The sequence below is a fragment of the Acanthopagrus latus genome, chromosome 10, assembly GCF_904848185.1.
Source record: "Acanthopagrus latus isolate v.2019 chromosome 10, fAcaLat1.1, whole genome shotgun sequence".
NCBI lineage: Eukaryota > Metazoa > Chordata > Actinopteri > Spariformes > Sparidae > Acanthopagrus > Acanthopagrus latus.
Window position 1 is genome coordinate 4,986,746 of NC_051048.1, and position 20,570 is coordinate 5,007,315.

The window sequence follows — 20,570 nt, forward strand, 5'->3', positions numbered from 1 at the left end:
TTGTACACATTAGCAGTTTAGCCCTAACAGCTACTGTAGCTCGCTGACACCTAGCCACAAACAAATACAATTATTATGAACATTTGTATCACTTTTCATGCTCTTATCACTGTTGTTCCCTCAACTATGCAATGGTTGAGCTGATCAAGGATCAGATAAATGTTACAAAAGCTCAGTGTGCCCTCTATACGATCTTATTTACTGAAGTAGTTAGAGTGCTGTCTCAAGTGACAGGGAGAATGAGGGCTAATCAGGGTGATTTAACTTCAAAATAACATTGGGACTGACGCTGTTAGACCTGTTGGAGGTTAATCAGCAGCATGGGACACATCTGGTCACGCTACGCCCTGTGCATATAAGACAGAGCAGCAGCCAGTCCCGGGAACGATATGCCACATTTATACTCATCCAGCATGTACACTAAAATTGCAAGAATTCTATTTTACAGAAGCCCCTTGGAGAGATGGATGCGTTTGCACCACAAGTTACTGGATATATTCACTCTTATTTTACTCTTTATTGAGAAAAGATTGCTGACCAACTGGTGACAAAGTGCAAATGGGTTTAAACATAGAAAAAAAGGTGGCGAACCGCCAAAGCAAAAACCGCCTGCAGAGCTTGACATTTTATCAAAATATCATTGCTGACACATTTGTATCATAGACCTTCATCAGAGCATGACTAGTGTTGGCAGGAAGTCACTCACATGAGACAAGAAATCCCAACTAAAATGCAAATATTTGTCAACCAGAACACACAAAAATACTACACTTTAGACCAAAAGTGATCAATACTGACCAGACATGTTGATCTAGACCACATACCACATGGAAACAAGAGCGGGCTGCCCAGGTGACATTATTCCATGATGTGGACAGGATGAACAACATGTCTGGTGCAGTTTGCTATCAGGGACCAAAACAAAGAAACAAACTGAACCATGGGCATATGTGATTTTACCATTTCTCAGCTTGTTTATTCACCTACGGAAAAAAATGCATATGTCTGAGTTTATATGACCTCATTAATAAAGTTCTGAGTTTGAATTTCTTGCCCAAAAGTACATAGTCCCCCTTTAAAGAAACACTGGCACACTCTGTGCTTCAGGAGCTCACTAAACATCCTCCTTATATTCTCTTATAGGTCACCCTCTCTGAGAGACTGTTTGATAGCCACTGGCCTCACAATTGGGACTGGGCATTTCCAAGCTCAGTGATACCCTCTGAAGTACGGCCTTTTCTTTTCTGGCTTGTATCAAAGAGACAATTTGAACTTGTGCAAATGATTTTAATGCATTGCTTTTTTTCTGCGTTGTCAATATTTAATCAACATTAAGCGCCTGTGTTGTAACCGCTCTTTGAACTCCAGATAAGCCCAATTAAATTATCTTGGGAGTTAAAAAAAAGAGAGAGAGAGAGGCTTTCCTGCTAGGGTTATTTCTGCGATGTTTTCATTGGAAATTCAAACAGGATTCTGTGGCTTGACACTGACTTCGGCTCCCTGCTGCTGTCAAGAGATGCTATGAACTGACGGTCCAGTGCCATTTTCCATTTGTTGTGCTGTCAGTCCCCTTCCTGCCTCTGAGCAAAAAAGTGACCAACGTTAATTAAATCAGGATGATCGAGGTTAGAAGGTCTTACTCTGTGAAAAAAGGAAGTGCTGCTGGTTGAGGTTTAAAAAGGCAGTGCAACAGGATATTTGGCATGTGGATAATTGAGGTATAATAAGTGTAGAACTGAAACCAAAAACAATTTGTCAATGCTGTGTGTGTGTCTAGGTTTTTGGCACCTGAATCCAGAATTGGGTGGTGAATCACTGCCCGAGTTCCAGACATTCTGTGTTTGCAGCGTTCCGTCATGTTCCTGTGCCGGGAAAACCGTCTTACACATGGAAAAGAGGAATATACAGTAAGTCCATTCACAGATGGATACAAAGTTAATGATCTAGAAACGTTTATGTGGGCCCATATGTGTGTACTGTACGAGTTGAGTCACATCAACTATAGGCTTTACAAAAATAAGGGTTCATGGCCGAGTCCAAGGAGAGAAGAGAACCCAAAAGACACCAAACATAAAATGTGGACAAAAATGGAAGAGCAAATATCAAAAACAACAGTATTATAAACCAATATTGAGGCGTCTTACGAAATATGTCAGACGAATGGGTGACACCAGTTAGTGAATGAATAAATAAATATATTGCCAGAGTAATACCAATCACGCTAACTACTCAGTGTTTGGGTTATTCTAAACTAAACACATTAACCTTAATTACATGAGGCAGAGGTTGTGGAAGTGAAGATAATTTTTTTTGTGTGTCTCGATGAGGTTTTTTTTTTCAAGCTAAATGCTAACATCAGCATGCTAACATGGTCCAGCCTGGCTGATGTTTAGCAAGTATGAATACCTTGTGTGCCATCTTATTTTTGTGTGTTTTAACTCGCTATCATTTGCTAATTAGCACCAGATACAAAGCACAACTGAGGCGGATGCTACTTGAAATTGACTAAAATATATGGACCAAAAATTTGAGTCTTGAAAACCTCTTGAGGGACAAACTAGCCATGCTAACTTCATTAGATATCTCTGTGAAGTAATAAAATGGTGTCGTCAGCATATCATCAAAATTGTTACATCCTCATATTCTGTTGATGATAGATAACTGTTTGCATGTTTTGAAATAAAATTCTAACAAATTGTACTTTTAAAAGAAAAAGAGGCAAAACAAAGGCTGCATGAGTGGTTAATCTTAAGATGATCTTATTATTTGTAACCTAAATGTACTCAATTATGACCAGTTTGGGTAGATCTTGTCATATAGATCTATAACTTCCTATAATAATCTTCAAAGTGTACTCAACATTTTTAGTTTTGATGCATTTGAAGACTTTAAATTCCTTTAAAACAATCAGAACTATTTGCTTGAAAGTTGATGCAACAACATCACTCCATTCTCTATATTATTTGCCGAATCGACAGTTTCAAATGAATCTGGCATTGTTTGTTCACTGACTTTGTAGCGGAACCGTTCGAGCAGCTATCACACCCAGATGATCTGTATTTTACAGCTGCCTGGTCATTTCTCATCTAGAAAATGTCATTTGTTTCTGCAATCTTGATCTCTGTCACATTTACGGTTTCAAGCTATTCTCTGCAGAGCTGTTACGTTTGTCTGATCATCACACATCAGATGTCAAGGTCAATCTACAGGAGATGATAATAAATGTTTAAAAGAGCGCTTTGAGAGGCCGTTCACGTTCCTCTAATGTTGAGGCCCATAAAGCAGACGGCAATTACTACCAGCTGTAATAAACTCTGTCAGGAATCCACTTGCACAGTCACTCTTGACACAATGAGCCACATAAAAGTCACTTGCAGCACACCAGCCACACGTCACCCCTTAAGTCTGTCGTCATTCCAGGGGTGTAAAGTTATCCGGCGTCATCTGTCCTGTCCTCGCTCTCATTACCATAATTCCCTGTGATATGGCGAAACCTGCAACCGGCTCACAGCGCTGGTATAAAAGCCCATTATGCTATTAATCAGGCCCTACACGCTCCTCATGTAGGAGTGTGAATGAGTATCACTGCCACTCTCTGTGTGACTTGCTGCAAGTGTGTCACATTTGTGTATCTAATCTGTGTGTGTGCGGGGTCAGCGTGTGTTTAATTTTGCATGGTTTCACTGTGTGGGGGTGTGCGAAAGGCTTTTTCAGAGGCTCATGTAAATGTCACCAGAATATATTATCGGAACTCTATTATGTCTTTGTGTGACGGACAGGAAGAAATAATGCAATAATGCAAACAGGAGTGAATAGTTGAAGTAGCAGGAGGGATATTCCAGATTTGGCAAACTGAGGCTACCAAGACAAGATGTTAACTCAACACTGACGTATTATTACTAGAATTTGTTACCTACATGTCATCATTTCAAGTACATTTAATTGTTAGAAATGTATTTTAGTGTTTAAGAGTTGTTATCAGGACGTTATCGCAAAAGAGAGCTTGCACTCAGTGGCCTTCCCTGTTTAACGACAAAGATTATCACCTCATAAAGTTATTATGGCTAATGTGTTAGGAAACATGGAGCAAGATTTGTATTCATTTTGTTTTCTTGTTTTCTGGCCACATCATTATTGTAAGTCCAATATTCACCCACCTTTTAGCTCCTTTTTGGTCTCCTGACCTCCTGAGAGAATAATCAGTCAGCCTAAACAAAGAGCTGAAGGACTTGAAAATGCATTTTTGTGTTTGGTGATAATAGGTGGTGGACTCTAACTAAATACATTTTCTAAAGCACTATAATCAAGTACAATTTCATGGTACTTATACAAAGTGTTTACATTTTTAGACAGAAGGTCTACTCAGATGCATCTCAGAGATGAATAATGCACATACTACTTTGCGAAATTAATTTTTTTCATACCCTTTCTGTCCAGTGAAATTGAGGTTAATTTGAAAATGATTTTTTTTTCCCCATACACTGAGAGTTAAGCTAAATAAATTATTTAAAAACCCTCTTGGATTAGCTTGAAAATGCATCATCAGACAGATGAAAACATGTAGTTTCAAAGTTGTCTCTCTAGAGTTAAGTGGTTCTCAAAAGAGACACTGCTACAAACAAAGATTTTATGGAATATATGATAGATGCAAATGGTTGATTAAACTACTCAACATTAATATAAATATATATAAAATACATCTACAGCAGTACAATGCAACATTCACATTAATGCAGCAATAATATTTAATACAAAAACATTAGTAAAGTGTTAAGGCTTCACTTTTACTTGTTGTAGAACAAGTGAAAGTTGCCACTTGGTCCAATATATCTTAGGGTTAGTGTTAAATGTTCTTCATTACAATACAAACATGTTTCGACGTGTTTGATTGATGTAAACATGTTTCGAATAATCTATCAAGGTGGCAAATTCACAGATTTCCGTATGTGTGTTTTCTGGACCTCACCTTCTCCTCTAACTCCCTTGATTGTCCTCTCAGGGATAAGCACTGTTTTACAATCAGCACGGATGTCCAGTTGGTTGTCCTGTCAAAAAGAGGAGAGGAAACAGGAAAGGAAATGTCAGTAGCTTAGAGTCATTCCTCTCTTTGCCGGTTCAGAGGCAAAAGCTCAGCAGAAGCTCCAATTTTCTGTCACAGCTGCTCAACCCCCCCTTCACTGCTTCAGTAAGTAAAATCTCCTCTGGGACGTGGACTGCCACCAAGTTGTCGTCTTTTGTCTGTGTGCACATTAAATGTTTGTGTGTGTCCTCCTCCCGCGTCGCCAATAAAATGCCAGATTTCTTCACAATTGGACCCTGCTGATTTCTAGGAGAGAGAGAGATCTTGTGTCATTTCCATAGATAAACACAGAGCTGGATTTTAAAAAAAAACACACACATCAGACTGCACACACACAGTTTCTAACCTCGTACTGTATGTAGTCTGGCAAACTACATAGTTTTAATTTCTTTGGCAAATGCTATTTAAACATCATGTCCTCCTCTCTTGACATGTGGTTATTATTATTTCCACTGTAAAACCAGGAAAATACTAAGAATGATGGATTTTATAATACAAACATGAACAATGGCCTCTGGCCTTGCTAATCAGATGGCCATTTTACAGGACATTTAAGGAACATGGAAGCCAGTCAAGTTTCCTCTTCAATAAACGATGCACAGAGAAACGTCTGACCATCAGCCCATTTCAGTGCCTCTTGACTGCTGTATGGATGGATGGACTGATGGAAAATCATCCATCTCCTCCAGCTGAGACAGCTTCTCTTTTCCCCCCTCTGCCCTTTCTGAAAATCTGGGCTAAATTTAAAATCTTTTGTTTGTCTTGACTTCAGACACACGAGTTCAACAACAGTCGGAAATGAACTGCTGATTTAAGAGAAGTTTTTGATATCTCTGCAAACTAAGGATATTTTCAAATTTGAATGTGCCATACGTATATCAATCTTTCTACAATACCTGTAATGTCACAGTCAGATTATCTGGATATGAGAGGGCTGCCATGTTAGTGGCAACGAAACAGAAATGTTTGATGACATGTTTATACATTTTAAAGCTATATGAGTAACAAGATGTGACCGGATATTTTTGACAGTTTTTACCCATGTTAATGACTATCAAACCAAGCGTTTTTTAAATGAGAAATAAGGACATTCTCAAGCAGGTTAGTGGTAATAAAACCAAATAGTTTTTGATGAGATTTGGGAAAGTTTTCACTTATGTCAGTGTCAAAAAATAGCTAACCGATGCATAAGCAGTGCCGACACAAGGTAAAATCATTTTCCAGACATGTTAGCGGCAACAAAAGCAGATATTTATGACAACATGTCAGGAGATTTCCAGCTGTATTCGGGACAACAAGACCAATTATTTTAGGCGAGACATCAGGACAATATTTCCGGCTGCGTTTGTGTTGACACAGCCGAGTAAGCCGAAACAGGACGTATTCTTAACACTTGCCAAGTGTGCAACAGCATAACCACAGGACCTAATATAAAATTGAAAATTGGACATAAACAACGGCAGTTTGAAAACCTTAAAAAACTAAAAAGTTTCAACATATTTCAGTTCAGCAGAAACGTACATTGCCAGCAGTTATTCCGCAGTTGTGCTGAAGAGGAGACAAGAGGTTGCTGAGGAGCCAACCATTAGCTGATTTACTGTTACAGTGTGTTTCAGTGTGTGTGTGTGTGTGCTGAAGGTGCAGACACTTACTGCAATGACTCATTCATTGATTTCCAGTAAAAACTCCCAGCTTTTCCAAAGCGTTGGCCATGGAATAGTGCAGAGCTGGAACATCAAACCAGTTCAGTAAAAGAAATCAAGGCATAACCAATAGTGCCGGAGGTGGGGGTTAAAACGGAAACAGAACCATTCAGACGGTACTAAGACTTTGTTCTCCGTGCTTACAGAGCATGCACTGGTGGTGTGTTTTGGAATAAAGTGTCTGCCAGATGCTATTGGCAGATTACACTTAATCTCTCGAGACTCTTTTACTCAGTGTGGAATTTTCCGAAGAATTGGCATTTGAACTTAGAAGGAACGTTGCCAGTTGCCTATGATAGATCGCTTAAGATTACCATGACCTGAATGACTGAGTCAGCATGTTAAAGGAAAGGGTTTCACACACAGTGGGCATGTGTCATCACACTGTTCACTACCATGTTTGGTAGTTTCTTGATACTCTGCAGTCCTTCAGACTGTAGGACAGATCAAACTTTTTTGAAGGTCATTCTTGTATTAATATGAAAAAAAAAGTAAGGAAGAAAACATTTCACACACTTGAAGGAGGGTTTGGTTGAAAAGCATCAGCTTCTCCTTCAGGAATGTTTCCTTGTGTGCCATCAGTCTAAAACGATCATCAGCAACAATTCAAGTAAAGTATTTTGCATGTATTAGTGGTTCTCAGTGCAGAATACTTTTTGCAAGCCACCTTTCTATCCTGCCAGGTGGTTAATTGTATCCACCAGGTGCAAATCGGTCTGTGATTAGGTAGCTCCAAGGGAAAGCAGAGCTAGAGGTAGGAAATCAATTTGTGTCTGAGCTCTGTGCATTCAAGGAAATTATTGACTCTTAGAAGACAAAATCTTCAGAAAAACAAAATCTTTACAGGTTTAAATGAATGAAATTCCTGCATAGAAAATAAAATGTAAAGAGCGTTTTTTGTTTTGTTTTGTTTTTTTAATCAGAGGTTTTGAACACTAAATTCACTCAATGAAGCACTTATTTGGATTCGTGGATATCTATAGTATATCTACATTTTCATAACAAGTCAGTGTTTATTATTTTGTCTCTTTCGCAGTTATAACTCAAATTTTACATAAATTTACTCTCCTTAGCTAAAATTAGGGGCTATATTAATCCCGTAACTACAGTAAACACAGTAAAACTGTAACACATGTTTTGCTTTTAAAGCAAACTCTGATTCATCTGGAAAACTAGTTCAATATTCTAGACTTGTGTGAAAGCTTTAAATTGGACACTGACGTGGTCAAAACAACCAGGCAGTTTTCTCTCATTGTTTGTAAAAAGCGGGTGTGAACATGACCCATACTTCACTTAAAAGCAACATTAATCATTGTTTCCTTAGTCTGGACCAAATGAACCAGAGTGAAACTCTCGCCAAAATGCAACTTAGGCTTCTTAAAAGTGTCTCTTTTGTTGTAATTATGCTTTTACATGAAGGTTTGACTCATACACATTCACAAAAAAAAAGCCTAGTTTGCATTTTGGCGAGAGTTTCACGTTTATATTAAAATATAACCACCTGCCTAAATGAACTGAGACCTTGACATACCAACTACAAAACTTAATTACTTTCAATAAAAATGAGCCACATTCATCATATTTTAGGCAGGCAACACTGGCGGACCAGATTTTGACTTTTAATTAAAGCCCCATATCAAGCCAATATATCAGCAGCTCAAATATGGCAGCCTGACCCGATGTTAACTTCTGATCTGTATGTAAACTTCTGACCGCACAGTGGTCCATCAATGTAGGGTTGTTATCTGCACATATATGAGCACACGTTATTAGTGAGGAGAAAAGGATTTCATCAGCTTTTGTGCAAGTTATCAGAAATGTAAAAGTTCATACAAATACACTATCAACACTGTTTATTTCACTGTAAATACCACAGTTCACAAACTCATTAGAAATGTGTTTACTGGGGTAATAACTCAAGTAAGAAGAAGACACATTTTTTCACAAGTTTTCCCAGACTTCTTCTTGAAACCTGTAGGGTCACTCCCCGCAGGGTCAAGATATTTCAACATTTGCTTCACTTTTCAAAACTCTCTCCATTTTTTTTATGCAATCAGTGGACCATAAATTTCCAGATATCTTTTTGTGACTCAACAGCAGCTGAGTCACCCAACCTCTGCTCGTCTCTCCACAGGTTGTTTTACCCACAGACAGAGACTGGACACTGTGGACACTGCAGGAGAAGATTAATAGCAGAGGTTACACACTGTCTGAGATGATGCACCTGGCGAAATCCCCCTTCAAGCAGAAGCTATAATGAGAAGACTTTGTTTGAAAAGTTCATTTTTTTTGAAAAATCACACAAACAAGAAACAACTTGGCCTTTTTTCGGAGGGAAAGCCTTAATTTGAAGAGTTGGCTGCTCATTATAAACCTCTCTGTCATGACAGTTGGGGCAGCCAGAAAACACAACGGAAGCAAATGAAAAATAGTTGGCATTTTCGTCTTCATAAATGCCATTACTTCTTATTCTAACAATAACTTAATGCGGGCTACATTTGCACAGTGTCTGAAGGGGCCAGGAGACAGTAGTACCTTGTTCTGTTGTGTCTGACATGCCTGTGTTCGTGACCTTTTGGTAAGCCTGCTGACGAATGTAGACTTCCGCTGCTGCAGTTTTTTTAGCGCAGACTGCACATTTCACATTTATCTACAGTTCATTGTCCTCATAGAAATGTTTCACCAGCAAGTTTGACAGATTCAGCCAAAGTTCTTGTCACTGGCTACATCGTTGGGCCTCAATACACAGGCACATTCCTGATTTGTTCACACTGGAATGGGCAGTGGCGATAAATCTTATCCAACAACATAATTAAATGTGACAAGTCAAAATGTTTTGGGGGCATTTTCCATTTCCAGCAGCTTGTGGCGACTAAACCAGGCATTCTAAGCCCAAATCTTATCTTTTCCCAACCTAACTGAGTGGTTATTGTGCCTGAATGGAGAAGCAGTATTCAGTTATAATGTGCCACATATCTGGAACAAACCCCCAGAAAACTGCAGGTGTGCTCCAACTCTCACCTCTTTTGAGTCGAGGCTGAAGACCTTTCTGCTGCCACTGCCTTCCACTGAAGCAATTTAAAGGCTTTGAACTGCGCTGTGCCTTTTATTCTTTTGTCTTATCTCTTTTAAACATATTCTGTTTTAGCTTATTTTCCTCTGTTGTAACCTGTTTTAATGTCTTGTCTCTTGACGTCTTCCCACTTGTTTAAAGTGCATTTTAAATACTCTTTGCCTTTTTTTTTTATTTTGCAATTATTCTAGCCATTCCACCATTACCTGAGGAAAGGAAGCCAGAGAAAACAATGCCTGTTTTGTGTTATAGTTCTACCATTTGTTTTTCCTGGAAAATCCAGCCAAGTGGCAGACTGGATAGCATAGCGAATGTGAGGTTTATAGGGGAGCATTCTAGATACATCATGTTTCTCTTTACTTCAGGAATACATTAAAGCAAACAAGTTGTCTACTGCCAGTTTTAAATAATCTCCGTACACATTTACTGTCAGCAGGCATCAAAGTTATAGGTTGCTTCAGCTCCAAGCAGACACTGTCCATCACTGATTACAAAAAAAACTACAGAAAATTTTTTTTTGGGAAATTGCAAACAAATTGCAAATAAGTTTCTAATACTGTGTCATAGTCAAGTCATCAAAAATAGCATTCTTAGTAAAACAAATGTCTTCTTATCGTTTCTGTTGCTGATTATTTAAAATAGATAGATTAAATAGATTGAAACTGCTCTCAAACTCCTCTTGGTCTTCCTTTCTATCCTATAAATATGAATTATTCATGAGTTTGAGCTACAGTAACTGAAGGAGTGGATGATGCGCTGACAGTTAGATGGACCCTTTCTGCACGGATGGTTGGGTCGGTGGAAAAATTCCATTTCCTCCCCCCCAAGAGAGCGACACAATAGCCACGGCATGTGCAATAGATCCCTCTGCTCATCTTTCTCTCTGTTACATCCCCCTGCTCATCTCATCTCCATGTTCACTGATGCACATGGAGTATGTTTTTGTGATCAAGTGGAAGCTGAATTGGGTGGGGGGAGTCAAAGCAACAGCACCTCTCTGTTTACCTGTTGCCATCATGGATGACTCGTCTAGAAGAATAGATTAAAGGAAAAGCAGATAATGGAACCAGGCTTTGGAGAGAACCAAGGCTATAGCTGTGTGTGTGTGTGTGTGTGTGTTCTTGTACTTCAATTTCAAAAACGACATTTTCTTCAAAGGGCTTTTATAAATTGGTTTTAAGTGTCAAGTTCGAATTACGATTTCCGTTGAGGATAAATGTGTGATTTTTGTTTTATGTACAGAGTACATTTTAGAGTGGTGTGATAAAAAATGTACTCATATCTCCACTTTCCACTTCCCACCACTGAAGGAAGACAATTGTATTCATGAATCTTCAACAATGAGTCTTGGCAGTCTTTTCTACTGCAGTCGATGTCTTTGAAACATTTCAGCCCATGAGGGATTGTGCAGTTCTTGTGCGCAAATAAAACCACTGCAAAATGTCAACACTATATACTTGAAACATTTTCCTTGAATGCTACTGGCTGTTTGAAGCTTGTACTATTTCAGGCACAGTGGTGCTTTGAGTGTAATGCAAATGTCAGATTGCTGACATGCTCACTCTGACAGTGCTAATATACTGACATTTATACAGCGGGTGTAATACATGCGATGTTTACCTTCTTGTCGGAGTGTGTCGGCATGCTAAGATTTGTTAATTGGCGCTCAGTACAAGGCTGATTATTGGCCAAATTGAATTTTTGAATTAATGATATGACAATGATCCATGGGGGACATGGACAATCTATTTTCTAGTTGCTGATACGTTTTTACCTGTTGGTGTTACAGAGGTGCAACAGGGATCATAAAGTCATTAGGATTCATCTGGGAACCATGAACGTCTGTACCAAGCTCCTTGATACAAGGAGTCCTGCCGTTCAAGGTCAGACAGGTTGCTGTGTTCTGTTGATGGATTCCTGTTCCTGATCGTGTGGTGGTCCATGTGAAATAGGAATATAAGCTCCTCTGGGAGGTCTATGGGTTCCACTTACCTGGATGATTGTAAGTCGAGGGGGAAAGCTTTCTACCCGACTGCTGCCAGAGAAGGCACAGCGCTTCTGAGACATGTGGCACTAAGGATTGGCTCTCATTCCTTTGGAGGTGGGGGTGGAAATGAATGAAAGGCCTTTCTGTAGCAGTTCTTGTTGACCCAAGCTGGAAGGAAGATGAACAGTTAAGTCAGACTAACTTACAATTCTGCATTTTGTGTCCAACGCACATTGACAACTTCGTGTTTAAGTTCTCCCATGTGTGATTGACGATGAGGTTGGAAGTAGTCATTATCAGAGGATTGAGGGCCTGAAGTTTTTCTTGGGCCCTCCCCACAGTCCAGGCAAGACACTGATCACTGGAAGATAGAGCTCTTAGAGTAAGGAAAATGGCTCTGGCCTAGTGCAGGAGAGTCTTTTGGTTCAAGAGAAAAGTATTCTCACTGGATTAGTCATGATCCCTAAAGACTGGAGCAATGTCATGATCCTGTACCTAAAAATATAGTCCATGGTTGTGAAGCTTGCTATACACTTGGACCCATGAATCCAAGACTGAGTCTAGCCAAGCCACACTGGAGTCGCCCATGACCACTATCTGTCGGGTTGGATCAAGGATATAGTTGGCCTTTTTGTACCCATGTGCTGGAGGCGAGTGCATTTTTTCAGTGCAGCCAAGAGACTGATAGTGATGTCTAGTTGACAAGTGCCCACAGGGGCATGTGACACTGTGTGAGGATGAACAACGTCTATTATTGAAGAGTGTCACCCAGACCTATTGTAGATGCATTAGAATCAGGACTCCCTCTCAAACTGGAGCCTCTTCACAGGCCCCAAAAATCAAGAACCATGTGAGACTGTGACTACAGCTGGTTAGGGAGTCGTCACCTCCTGTCTTACAAGAAACCCATCCATCAGGTCCAGAGATGGTCCTGAGCCTGGCATCAGGGGAAGACAATGACATAGAGTCCACGTCCAATCAGATCCTTCGGGGCGATTGCACTAGATCCGTAGATGATCCAGCGTCTCTCAGCAGGTAAGCTGAACACGTCTTTAAGCACTACTCTGTCTGCTGTTGCTGCGTGTTAGGATGAGTAACTGGATACATTGTTCTCCATTTCCTTCCCAACTTCCATTTGGGGTTAGGGTTAGGGTTGGATAATTACACTATGACTACTGTAATTCAACAAGAGAGTGCGACATGCTGCATAAAATGCTTGAATTTCTATTTAAACTTGTTTTAAAATATATTCTTATACAGAGAGCCAGCTTTGTACACTCTGTTGGTTTCATGAGCCTAGTCTGATTTCAAGCACTGCTACATGTCATGTGTTAACATGGAAGTTGAGAGATACTGCTCCTAAACATTTAATGTTCTTAAATGAAACATCTCTCTTATGAACTATGTGCTGCCTCATGTGCCCTAAAGCTTCCACTGACCATCCCTACACATACATTGCATTGACACATACATAGAGAGACTCTGAGGAAAAGAATGGCAGAGAGAGAGAGAGAGCAAGTCAGAGAGGTGAGGATGACATTTTAAACATTAGCCACACATGATGTGACATCTGAGTCCCTTTTAATTTTTCATCTAGTTCCTCCTGCACTCACGTTGAGTTACTTCAACTCTCGCAGAAAGTACACGGACCCTTAAGTGAACCGTCTGTTCGGTGTCATGGGTGATGAGTGATGGTGACAGACTCAGCTTGTTCTCAGTCAAAGTCAAACGTCAGCATCAGGAAGTACGTTTTGTCAATTAGCCAAGTGATGCATGATGGAGCAGCTTGCAGTTTCCACTGACCTGTGTCAGCTCAACTCTTGTGCACCTGAGCCATGTTTGATGGTGTGTACAAGTGCTGTTCCTGTTGTAAGACAAATGTTCCCAAAAAAGACTTCACACCTGAACCAAAGTCATTTTGCTGTCATGGTTTGTTCTGCACTGTGAAACAAAGTGTAATGGATGTGAAAGTGCTGGGAATTTTTAAGGCAACTCTTTTCTTTTTCTTTCTTTTTTAAAAAATCTTCCCCTCAAAATATCACCTGTCAATACGTTTGTTCAGGTATGTTCAACAGGACAATATTTTGCAACACTTTGTAGCTCTTTTTTGGATCGAAAATACTTTTCAGCAGTGAAGGACATTTTTCAACAGCTTCTGAGAGGCTGAAAACTAAGTGGAGTAGCGATACAGAGATATGTATTTACCTGCGTGGCATAGAGGGTCATTTAAAAAATGTTTTTAAACCATTGCTTTGAGTCTTTTTGTGAATAAGTAGGTTTTCTGTGAAAAGATGAGTTTTTCAAGTCCTAAAATGAAATAAAGAAATACATTGAATGTCACTGCTCCACAGCAGCACAGCGTTTTCTGATCTAAGGGGGGAATCATTTCTCAATGCTTTCCAAAACCCTTACAAATTACTGTTGGAATGTGAATCTATTTTGAGGGTTTGGTTTGGTAAGGCTTGGGCACAAAACCAATTGGTCAGCTAACAGTTAAAACTAAACTCATTTAAAAGGTACCAGTGGATTGGGTTCCTTTCTCTTGTTGGGATATCTACATCACTTCCTTGCAAAGAAATCAATGAAGGATCTCTGAGACATCTCGGACACTTGGGTGGGAGTCAGGAGTAACCTTCATACAGGTCAGTCTTCTATCTTGGTGTGTCCGGAAGTGCAGCTGCAGGCTATTGTCAAGGTAGCTATCTTGGGGGGTTTTTTTGGGATGTTTTTTGTTCATATCTGCAAGGCTGGAGGAAAAGAGTACATAAAAACGGAGATTTGCCAATCCTCAGTTAGATAATTGTGGCACCTCTGGTAGTCTCCTATGTAAGAACCCTCTTTGGTGTTGACCATTTGAACCTTATTTCTATATCGACAACATGGACACAACTTAATCCATGGTCCTGTGGGACTATAGTTGTAATGCTGGCGACTACTACATGGCTTTGTCACTCAAATGTAAATACTTGTTTTTTTTATGGCAAATTTCTGAAAAGACTTCGGCTATCTTTGACTCTCTGGATTTTTAGTTGCTTTGAGTTACATTTTGTGGTTTCTATTCGCTTCAGTCCAAGTCCTTCCTCTGCTGCTGGAGATGTGAAGAGAATTTAGCGCAACCTTAAATACCATGACAAGAGCAAATGTGATGAAAACCATGGCAATAATTCACTCAGAGCCTTGATGCTATAATTTAACTGTAGGGCCAGGGTCTGACCTGGAGAAGACCTTGGTCTCTGCAATAAATTATATCACTACGGGTACGGATGTGAGAACACCATCTATGCATACTAATCTTTTCGGCCCAGTATCTCTTCAACACTGATCAAAATCCTAATTCATTAAAATATTGCAAATTAGTCTTTCAACATACAGCTGCTATGATAAGATGAAAACAGTGTGAATTATATTCAGGTATTAAGTCCCACACCCGTGAACTCTAAAGCCTTGAGGAGCATTCAAATAACTTTCAGATCCTGGTCCACATTCTACGTGCCAAAGTCTGAAATCCTTTTATCCTTTTATAAAAGCACATAAAAGAGACATCAAATCAAATCAACCTTGCCAGAAGTGAATAAGAATGTCTCAAAATCAGCCTGATGTTGCGTGAGATATTATTTGATGAAGTGCTGCCGACTCACCTCAAGCATAAAAGACGGGAGAAGTAAGCATTAAAGGAGTTGATTAATTCCCCGCGTGAAAAGTTGACATGCTTCTACTCTTAGCGGACAGATGGCTGCTGAAGGGGGAATTTGCTGCAACTGACAGAAATGGCACTCATAAAGTATCCACTATTCACAATTAATTATAAGTTAGAAACATAAATGCGTTACCAAACGTGTTACTAAAAAGTGCTGGACAAGAATCATCAACATACAGGCATTTTTGATGCGATGTTGACATGAACACATCTTCCTTCCATTTAGTTTTTTCTGATTCTCTTACCTTCCTTTGTCTTGGCCCACAAAGTCGGCGTCCTCCATTACATTAGCTGCCTCTGGACTGCTCATTGACCTCTGGCGTCACAGCTTTTAGCCTCTTTTGTCAAGTCAAATTTATTTCCAGAGCGATTTTATGAGGCTGCTTTTGATGCAACAAGCTGGTCAAGAAGTCACAAAGCTGCAAAGGAGACGTTCAAATTCAGATGGAAACAAGAAAGAACGCTGAACGTAAATGATGTTTGGATGTCAGTGCAGCTGTATGCTTGCATTTGAATAAGTCAATATGTAGCACTTGTACTTACGAGTGGGTATGAAAGCCTTACAGCGTTGTGCTTGTGCAAGTTATTCTTTGATCATATGTGACCTTTGTGTGATGAGAAGAGAATACCTTTTGTTTGTCTTCCGGTTTCTTTGAGACTTTGTTTATCATATTTCCCCAGATTACTTTGGAGATGACCTTTGTTTTCATAGAGCTCTGTGCTCTTGCTTTTGTTCCTCGGTTTTCCTCTCTACATTGTCATGTATTGTCTTCCTGTACGTATTCTCTTCTCACTGCTTTGTCAATGCAGTGTTGTACAAATGCAACATCTTGTGTTGCAAATTTGAGTTTGTATTGATTTGTTTCATTGTTATTTGACTCACTGAGTGAAATCCATCACAAAGTCTCATTAATACGTACCTTGCTGCAGAATGTTGATGACGGCAGACCAATCTGATTGAAGTAACGCTAGCGGCATGGCTGTCAGGATGGCAATGTGGAAAAAAGAAACACTCACAGTCCCCAGAAGATGAATCTGTTAGATACAGTACCAGGCAAGTTGTTTCAAACATTGTCTGGACTGAAATTGTCAGGAAAAACTTTGTATGGTAGTCAACACAGAGAGACAAATGTTTTTGACCCCGCTATTCCATGTTGTGCCATGAGTCGCACGTATTACGTTTGTGAAATTAAAAAATAACTTTCCAAGATAAGTAACATACCATGTAGTTTTGTCTTGATCGTCTTGCTCAGCTAACGTCACCAACACCAACATGGTTGCCAACTTGGCTCAGAAAAAGGATGAAAGTCAGAATGAATCGGATCATTGATAACTGCAATTATTCACAAGGAGAGTGTATCTGTGTTGTGAGCAAGCTAATGTACAGAAACAGCTCTAGAATGTTTAAGTTAAAGGTTTCGGTGAGCGTTCAATGAGACGACATCACTAATGCAACTGTTGGCTTTCACAATATTTCAGTAGTTTTATGACAGACTGAGACTTTATTTACTTTGAAAATTATCTTTTAAATCGGCAAACATCGTATGTGTGATTCATCAAAGCAAGACAGCGACGTCCATCCATGATCTGCTACCTAGTAAACAATCTGCCCTCGCTCTGCCTCTCCCATCCACTGACAATCTCACATACTCTGCAGAGAAACAGAGAATACTCTCTGGTATTACATCCCTCCCGGTAATATACCAACTGTGATGCAACTTTTTAGGTGTCATTGTCAGGTCGTCACATTTTATAGAAGTCAGACTTTGCTACCTGTAAAGACTTCGAGCTCATCATCTAGAAATTCAGTCCAATGCTCTCTGCTTTATTAAAAGACATTCTCCCCATAATATAAAGAGAGAGCAAATCAAATGGATGCGTTCAAAAAGAAACTGCTTATTACAGGTGTCACATTCAGGTAGCGAGGCTACCCACCAGCCGTAGGAGTCAAGGTATTATTAAAGGATGTGTATGGAGTGGCTGTGGGGGTGATTGAGCAGAAATTGCTTTCTCCTGGTACAGAAGCCAAACACTCAGCCGGGAGTCTCGATTAAAGAGAGGACAAAGCAAAAACAGAAAATGTACAGTAATGCGCTGACACAGAGAGGATAGAAAAAGTACTTTTAACGTGTCAGCTGGAGTGCTCTGTGATTGGACGTAGAGATAGAGAAGTCAGACATGGATATGCATAGAAATATACAACCAGCAAGAAATGATTCTGTGACTAAGCCTGAGTAAAAAAATGGCTTGTAAAAGGGAGGGATAAGGACCGGATGAGATGATAATGACCTGGTCGCATCACGCGCTGAGAAGGACCACATGGTGTTCTCCCAGTAGGTGGACTAATATAAGAGGAAGCAGACTTTGTGTTTGAACTCTGCAGGCTCAAATATGACTCACAGCAGGCCTCCAGCCATCCGCCCTCTCTGCATCTCCACCAGCCTCCATCTCTATCCACCCCTGTGTACTCCACCCCTCTGTCCTCTCGTCTGCCTACAGATAAGCTCCTAATAAGGGTTCGTGGACGAGGAGGGGTTTTACTTCCTTTTTACTTCCACTCTTCTCATGAAACATGTACCGAAGATAAATCAAAATAGGTCTGCGTTTCTTTGAAGGTTGTGAGCTGACTCTCGGTTGAACTGCATCTTAGTGTGGCTCGATTAAATTGATAAAAGGAAGAATGATAAAGGATGGGGAGCCCGCTCTTCAGATGCATCTGTGCCGTAACAAGCGGTGGAGATGGGTGAGAACTTGAAATCCGTCTAGGGCACGGGTCGTGGATAAATGGATGCAGCTGTGGCTTCATCGCCATCTTTGGAATCCATTATAGATGACTGACTTATTTGATATTCATGACTTTGTAAGAGGAAATCTTCTGAAGCCGTGTTGTGACATATGCTGCTGTAATTATACAACAAACAAAACCAAAGGTGTTTAGTTTGAACACTTTTTACAATGTAAAAAAAAAAAAAAGGAACAGCGTTGGAGACAAACCCAGTAGCCACTTTCATGCCCAACCCATCTTCATGTTCAACCTGTTGCTTGTCGTCATTTGGTTAAGGTTGTTTAATGGTCAATTTTTGGTTAGGTTTGGGCACCAAAACCACTTAGTTTGGTGTAGGAAACCCTTTGCTACACCTGAAGAAAGCTTTGCTGGTCACTACTGTCATGCTGAACGCCAGGTCATATCGGATGTTATTTTGGACAACTGATAGAGGACAGAGACCAATCAACTGTATTGACGTTATTGGCAGAGACAGACAATGTGACACTGAGGATGTACCAAAGGTAATGAGGGACAAATACTCCTGTCACGGCATGGTGAATCACATCTCAGCTGGGATCAAAGATGATGAGTATCCTTGTTACAGTTAATGTGGTGTTTTGTTTTGTTTTGTTTTGTTTTATCTTAGAAAGCCGAGCCACTTCCCAAAAGTTTACATTAGGAAGCATCTGGGACTCCAAAGCGATGAATGTAATGAATCTGACAAATTGTGTTACCACAACCAAATTTTGTAGGAAAGACAGTGAAAGTAAAAAAAAATGGAGGGAAATCAGGAAATGTCAACATATTTGATAACCCATTAGTTTTGATTACCAAACGTTAGGTAATGGGTTATCAAGTATGTTGTTTTACATTGAAACACAACTCACTGTCCACCATTATTTTCATTAATTGATATTTTTGTCAGTTTCTGATTGACAGGGGAGTTGTGAAATGATAACAATCTGCCAGAGTCCCACTGGTTATACAACAACAACCTAACATTTGCACTTTCCCACCCTGGTAAAATGTCTAAAATGTCCACCCACCATGTTCCAATTTAGCTGTATGAGAGAAGGGTGTTGCTATACTGCTGGGAAAATATCACAAACTTGAGAACATGACGATGGACAGAGAAACTCTCTAAGGAAATGTCCAAAAATGTGGTTTAGAATCACTTGACCTTTAAAACCATGTTCCCAGACAGTCTCCTGGGCATAATTTTACATAAAAAGTATGAATAAATGCATACATCAACATAATAAATGCATTATTTATGAAAAATTCAAGAGCATGAAAATCCCACTCTCATATATAATACAAAGTGTCTGTAAATATTGATTGGCTCATATAAATGTGTAATGATCACATTGCATTTTCTATTAAATATAAGGAGGGCTCCAACTGATCACAGCTATACATAATCAGCTGTATACAAGCTGCTACATGACATGAATCTTTATGTATTTCATTGTTCAGGAATGAGCTCAATTGGCTAATTTTTCTTTAAAGCCAATAGCGTATTACAGGGCTTACCTTACCATTATGGGATTATGGAGCCCGTTCAGAGCTATTATCCCCAGAATAAATCCTCGAGTCTGGGCTTTAATGGTGAGATGTACCACAATTTAAATGTCATTTCTGTGGTATTTTCACACCACTGTCCACCACTGTCGTTTTTGGCACAGAGATGGGGAAAGCTTCAATTCCACAAATCCTACTAGTTGTTTTAGCCATAACAGAACAAAAATACACATATATATATCGTGAGCCATCTCTCATATCAGTGTCATCAGGACAGCCAGTCCGCCCTTCTGTTACTAAAGAAGGAAGTGTGAAAAGAGACAGAAGGTGATAAGGTCGTCCGAGGTCCATGGGGAAATCACACTGATCAGAGGATTTCAAAGGGCCGCACCACCACGCGGCTATAGGCACTGATCAATTGGTGCAAAGGTCGAACACAGGTCATAATGAACGGGTGTGTATGAAATCAGCAAAGAGGGTTTTGAACGATTGGGATATTTGGATTTGGTGGCAGACAAATGGTTTCGGTATCTCGTGATTGAAAGACTGTGCAGAGTTGAAAACAGCTTGGAGCGTCACACTGAAAAACAAGGACAAATACTTTTAACATGACATCGGATCTTTAATGAAATTTGCACAGCACTTAAACAAATAGCATGCAAAGAGAATTTTACGAGTCCAGCGGTGTTGCAGGAGTCTGTTGCACGACCTGTGGACTGCTTCTCAAAACCTACAGGCTACA

At 39.8% G+C, this 20,570-nt stretch overlaps 1 long non-coding RNA gene across 1 annotated transcript; it reads right to left on the minus strand.

Annotated features, from left to right (window-relative positions):
- Positions 1-1,325: 1,325 nt before the first annotated feature.
- LOC119027561 lies at positions 1,326-15,590 on the minus strand. The gene is made up of 5 exons (XR_005077413.1): positions 15,482-15,590; positions 11,849-12,011; positions 4,967-5,045; positions 1,789-1,880; positions 1,326-1,580 (listed from the first exon to the last, which is right to left on the minus strand). It is a non-coding gene; the product is annotated as an uncharacterized LOC119027561 (long non-coding RNA).
- Between the last annotated feature and the right edge of the window lie 4,980 nt (positions 15,591-20,570).